Here is a 6,612-nt window from a genome sequence, read left to right as displayed (position 1 = left end):
CTTTGCTCATCTGTCCCGGCCCCCTCATCCCTTGTGCTTGGCTCCCTCATTTTCTTTTTGGGGGGCGTTCTGCCAAGCCGTGACCCTGCCATGGGGAGGGGGCGCCGCTGGCCCTTAGCTCTTCCCTTCACTCGCAGCCCTCCTCCAGGCTGAGGGGCTTAGGTCTGCACTAGCTCCCCTCAAAGGGGCTTGGCCATGAAACCCTACACACCCCCTGATTCTTATTCACCGCCCGACAGACTCTCCTACCACCCTCATGTGTGCGGGGGAGGAGTGGAACCTCCCAGCTCAGAGAAGCCGCAGGATAGGGTGAGGGGATCTTGGCTGAAAAATGAAATAGGAACAAAGGGGAGTAAGAGCACAGAGGTGTGAGAGATGCTATGGGAAGACTGGGGCATAGGGGAAAACTGAAGAGGAAACAAGGAAAAGAGGCTAAATCGTGGAGGAAAAATATTGTGAAGAAAAAACATAAAAAAGCTTGAAGAAAAATACCAGGATTAAGAAAAGAAAACTTAAGAGCAGGAAGGAAAGGGCAGATCCTTACCAAGTAAGTTCTTTCTTCTACAGAAGTTAGTTTTCATTTTTTGATAAGTGATTTCATGGCAGCTTGTCTGGTTCTAGTGGAAAAAAAAAGCTGAACATATTTCTGTTTGGGAAGGGGAGGGATGACCCCCACTGTCCTCATGTAACCCCAAGAAGCACAGCAACTGCTGGCAGAGGAGGGCAAAGTCTCTGCTCTGCAGCCTTGGGTCAGAGCCAGCTGCCTGTTAGCTCATGTGATGGAATGTCTTTAGCCCCTAGTGCTGCAGGTTCTTTCCCTGCTGCCAACAACCAGGGTCCTGTCAAAGTTAGATCTGATCCCATTCTTGAATTCGCATGATTTCTTACCTTATCCACTTATTTTATAGTAAAAGTGAAAATTTAGGCAGCCTTCAGCTCTTTTCTTGGCCACTGGAGGTCACAAACACATTGTCTCCCAGTAGGACCTTGTACTTGGAAAGGTAGAACTTTTGTGCCTCACTCTTAGGAACTACAGGGATCGATGTAAACCAAGTTTCCCTTATCCCAGTTTCTCTGACATGTCAATAAAGTTCCTAATGCCTGTTGAGGGGTTATTGGAAGGATTTCTGAAGGAGTAGAAGCCTGAGGCTGAGCAGTTTAAATTTGATGGGGATGAAGCTTTGTTGTGCTGCTGTAACATATAAACAGTATGTCATTTGGCCATACTGCTGACACCAGTTTTGGACAAAGACAGTGAAAAGCAAAAGGGGCATCAAAAATGTGTCTAAGGCATAGAATTCAAACCCAGTGTCATGGAAAGGGCCTTAGTCTGAGCTCCTTTGTCCCCCTGGTGATGTATGTGAAGTGGATGGGGCAAGGCAGGGAGCACTGTGGCCACTGTTGCAGCATGGGTGGTACTGGGCAGGGAGCTTGGTAGTTTCAAGTCACAGGCATGTATGGCTGACATAAGGTAAGGAGATCAGTGGCCCAAACTAATAGACACTGTGTATAAATGGTGTTGAGCAAGGAGCTCTGTGACCCTGAGTGATGGGTACTGTGCACGGACTGCATTGGACAGATTGCTCTGTGGCTCCAGCCAGTGGCTGCAATCTGAATGGCACTGAGAGAGGTGTTGTATAGTCCTGAGTGATAGGCTGAGTGGAGTACACTCTATGGCATTGAGCAATGGGTGAATGTATATGGTATTGGACAGAGAATTCCACAGCTCCAATGATGGATGAAAGTGCTTGGTTTCTCAGTGCCTCTCCTTTGTTTTGCACTGTTTTATATAAACCCATTGAAGGATTCATTAGTTAAAGGAGATTGAGGCATACTAGGCTTTTACTGCAGGAGCCAGGCATTGCTCTGGCATGGTGAGCAATTTGCTGATGCAAAGGAGGAGACGTTGCTCTTGCAGGTTACACTGATAAAAACCAGAGACATGCCACCTGGTCGCAATTCTTGTTGGAGTGGTGGGAACAATTTGGCTTTGAAGGGATTTCAGATAATTTTCTCCTGTAGAGCTGCCTAGCTCCAACTCAGGGTCTAGCCTTTTATGCTTCCCACAATCCAATTGTCTTTTGAATAAGAGCAAGAATGTAAAGTAACAGGAGACTCTAGTTCAGGGGGTCGGCAACTTCCAGCACACTTGCTGCAAGCTAAGTCCTCTCCCCCTACTCCCGCCCCTGAGCAAATGGACTCTGGCTTTGAGGGAAACTTTTAACTTCTGCTATCCTGATGCACACTGTGACACAGGACTTCTGCCGCATCTACCATCCATGTGTTGGAGCTGTTTGTGTCACCCATAGGCAAGCCAGGTAGACTCCAAGTGGCAGGCACTCTGGCAAGGTGGTGACGCCTGGGACAGGGCGAGGAGTGCAGACAAGGCTTCAATGGGAGGTATATGGGTCCAGGGAGTGCCTGCCTTGCTCCCGGAGTGCCTGCCTTGCTCCCTGAGTGCCAGGTGGGGCGAGGGCTGCAGTTGTGTGCAGTGTGCCGGGTACAAGGGAGCTTAGTGTCCAAACCAGGGAGACAGCAGCCCATGTCCAAGGGGGCCCCAGCTTGGCTCCCCTAGGGAGGGGAAGGAGCTGGTGTCTCAGACACGGAAGTGGGGCCTAGGCCTCTGTCTGCAGGGGAAGGGGACATAAGCTTGCCTGCCCCACAAGAGAGGGTGGGAAGCGCCCTCTGCCCATAGAGTGGAAACTGGTGGGGAGAGGAGCAGCAGGCCCCTTGGAGGGGGAGGGAAAAGGCCAGGGCAGTGCACCCAAACACAAGGGGGTTCAGCAGGCTGCCCAAGAAACGATCATAAGCTGGCTGCACCCAGCCAGCAGTAGGAGAGGCAACAGGGGCAGCATCCCTGGGAGGAGAGGAAAGGACAGCACTTCTCCTGATCCAGCATGTGCTGGTCCTACCTAGCAGCAGTCCTCAAGATGACCAGTCTCTGTTTCTGCCAGGAAGCAGAAAGGGGCCTGGTTCAAACCAACATTGCTCTGGCCTTATGGGAGTGGGCAACCTACATCCATCCAGAAACTTCTGCAGCACAGCAATATTTTGCCTTGTTTGTTATTCCCTTAAATAGTAAGGTTCCCCTGTGTCCAAACAATAAAGCTTTGTACCTTTATTTATTTATTAATTAATAAGTTGTAAGTAGGACTATTAGTGATTTTAAAAAGTGTCACCAGCACTCAGACCATACATGGAGGTCAAAAGGTCTACTTTCAGCACTCCGCCTCAGAAAGGTTACTGACCTCTGCTGTAGTTGGTGAGATGAGCAGAGAGGGTCCCTTATTCATAAACTGCATAACAGCCCCACTCCATTTTCAGGTTCTTTCTTTAACCAACTCTGTTTCTGGTGGCTGCCCATACCTCAGTTCTTTGTGTTGTCTGCCTGTGGCTCATAATGGTTTGTTTTCTGAGATCTTGAATACTGTGGTCTAATTCTGTTTTTTTGGACTTGGTGTAGGAATGGTGGGGTGATGTTTGGTGGCCTGTGATATATATTGGCAACCTTTCTTGGTTACTGTACCACTTTCACAAGCCTGATTTGTCATCTGCACGCCAAAGTTTCACCTCACTTAATCTACTTGTTTACAAAATCAGGCATAAAAATACTAGCATCACAGTACATTATTACTGAAATATTGCTTGCTTTCTCATTTTTACCATATAATTATAATTCAGTTGAAATATAAATATGTACTTACATTTCAGTATCATATATAAAGCTTTATTAAAAAAAGTAGTTGTCTATATGAAATTTTAGTTTCTACTGACTTTGTGCTTTCTATGGAGCCTGTTGTAAAACTAGGCAAATATCTAGAAGATATTTGCCTACCCTCAGGAGTACCCTAAGTTGAGAACCACTACCTAGATGACTTGGTGGTTCTTTCCGTCTTTAAACTTTTTGAATAGTCTTTGGAACTCAGATATGCACAATGTTTCAGCCCTGCAAAATAACTCCCAGTTCTGTTTCCTCTGCTTCCCAGGCTGCCTGCTGTGCATCCTGGTGCCTTTGTTCAAGAGGAGCTTATTGCTTCCTTCTGAGAGAGACAATTGGGTGAACGAATGGAGTGGGAGGAGGGCAGTGTCCTGTGGCTTCTATTTCTCTCTCTGCCTGGGCCTGTGGGGAACCTCATTTACACTTCAAAATCTGCTTGTCTGTGCTTGTGCTACTAATCTGCAAACATGAACATATGTTTCTCTACCATTCACCCGCTTCTCACTAAGTCCAAATGGGGCTGCGCAAGACCTGGAAGTTTCATAAAAGCCTGAGGAATGAGAGAGCTTCACAGGACATCAAAATGAGTTTCCCTTATGCATCGCCCTCTGCTTGCCCTTTCCTGTATGCAGCCTTTGGGCCTTTCTGTCCTTTTGTCACCACTCTCATCCTCTCTCTTAATGATTAATACAAACATAACTAGTTTTAGTTGGCACTGAAGCCAGCAAATGAGGGGTCCTGCAAGCTTTGTCCTGTCCCCTATTAAAGCTAACAAGAGTGTGATACACTTCTCATGTTAACTGTGCCTCTGACCTGTTATGGCCTTCTTGAGGGCACTGCACTTAAGTAGGTCTCAGGCTGCTGCCTTTCTCTGTGTGGGATTCTGCAACCCTCTCCCTCAAGACCAGGGACTTAAGCCTCAAACTCCTGTAATTCACAGTGATTACCTCTGCCCATCGGCCCATCTGATTTCAAGTCAGGGCCTTCTGATTTGCTCTTTCAGAGACCATAACAGGGTTGATGCAGCGATCAGCCAACTCTTATGAAAGAAAATATTATTCATTCAGAACAAAATAATTGAAGAGAAGAACTTTAATTAAAACAATAAACAGCATCTTCGGCTTAGCAGGTGGTCATCCCTCATCCACATAGAGATGCTGGTAGAGCTGATGTACTTCACGGCTTCTCACAGGGCTTGCATCTCAGACTGTTACTCAAGCAAATCCTCCATGGGGCCAGATGCCATGGATAACAATTTATTATGATGAATAGGGGATAGTTGGATCTTTGGATCTTAGTCTGGATCTTCCAGCACAGGGCTAGCTGTGATGTTGGGAGAGCCAGAGCTAATGACACAATTTCAGTGCCATCTCCAAAAAGCCTTGTTGAACACTCCTGTAGTCATGTACTGACTGATGTGTGTGTGTGCTCGGCACTTCCCCTGTTGGGTGGAATGTTAGGCTATGTATACATTAGAGTGACCTATTAACAGAAGTTCCTGTTGGATGAGATCTTCAACAAAAATTCTGTTGACAGATTGTGGCCAGACTGCCAAATGCATCGAAAGAGTGATCCGCTGTGTTGACAGAGAGTAGCTGGACTTTCAAGTGGATCAAAAGAGTGATCCAATCTGTTTACAGAGAGTGGCCATAAACAAAAAACAGCCATCAGACAGGGCTGCACTGTGTCCCAGACGCTCTGTCTGTCGATAGAGAGCCTTCCAGAATGTCCATATGGGGATTCTGTCAACAGAGGAGTTCTGCCTCTTGGGGGAGTGGCAGAATGCTGTTGACAGAAGTGCCACATTCTGTCGATTTACTGTTGACAGAATGCCTTGGGAATGTGGATGCTCCACGGGTTTTGTGATCAAAACACCAGTTTTGTTGACCAAGCTCACTAATATAGACCCACCCTAAGACCTTGTATTCTTCTGCTGGCCCTTAAGATAAAAAACATACTACTAGCAGCTAATAGAGATTCTCCTTAGAGGAGGCATAGAGGCCTGTATATTTTGGGACTGTGAACACTGGATTGTAAATCTCTTAGTCCAAATGGGTGAAAACGCCCACAGAAATTCAAGTGGCAAAGCTCTTTTCTGCTGCACTAATATAGTGGTTCTCCATCTGCCCTGGTTAACCACCTGCAAAAGCAGGAAATGATGCTTGGGAGGTGGTGAAGACTTGGTATTGAGAGAGGGTGGGGAAGTCTGAAAGAAAAGGTGTGTAATGGGAGGCCAGGGTAGATTGATGAGAGATTGAGAAGATAGAGCATCATGTGGGGGTGGTGGAGGAGCTGATTTGGTTGGCATGTGATTTATGGGTTAGACTCCTGCTCTCAGACTGGTCTTTGGAATGAAATCATGACATACGATTGGCATGCTGTAAGGTACTGGCTCCCAAACTTTTCAGCATCATGCCTCCCTTTTGATTTTTGAGAAACCTTCATGCCCCCCCCGACCTCTTTTGGACCATGGGCCAGGCACCCTAGCTGCCTGTCTGAGCCCCTCCTCTCCCCCAAAGCCAGGGACTGCCAGTTCCTCATCTAATCCCATCCCCCTCCTCCCTGCCCCAATCCACACTTACTCACCTTTGCAGGAGGCAGCTAGCTCCATGTGGGCATTCACTGGCTGCCTGCTTTTTATAGTGGCTGTGGTGGGTCGCCCACGTGAAATGGCAGAGACTGACAGCTGGAAGCAAGGGATAGCTCTTTCTTGGAATGGGGGGGAATAATGGGGTGGTCTGGGTTGCCTTGTAACCCCCCCCCGGAATTTCTTGACACCCCCCGGTTTGGGAAACCATGCTATAAGGGAAGAATATGGAGGAAAGTGGGAGCTCATTGCTAATTCAATGTGGAAACATCTCCATTAATGACCTGAATTCTAGCCAGAGAGAATG

The sequence above is a fragment of the Carettochelys insculpta genome, chromosome 18, assembly GCF_033958435.1.
Source record: "Carettochelys insculpta isolate YL-2023 chromosome 18, ASM3395843v1, whole genome shotgun sequence".
In the NCBI taxonomy this organism is placed as follows: domain Eukaryota; kingdom Metazoa; phylum Chordata; order Testudines; family Carettochelyidae; genus Carettochelys; species Carettochelys insculpta.
Note: the sequence above shows the minus strand (reverse complement) of the source record.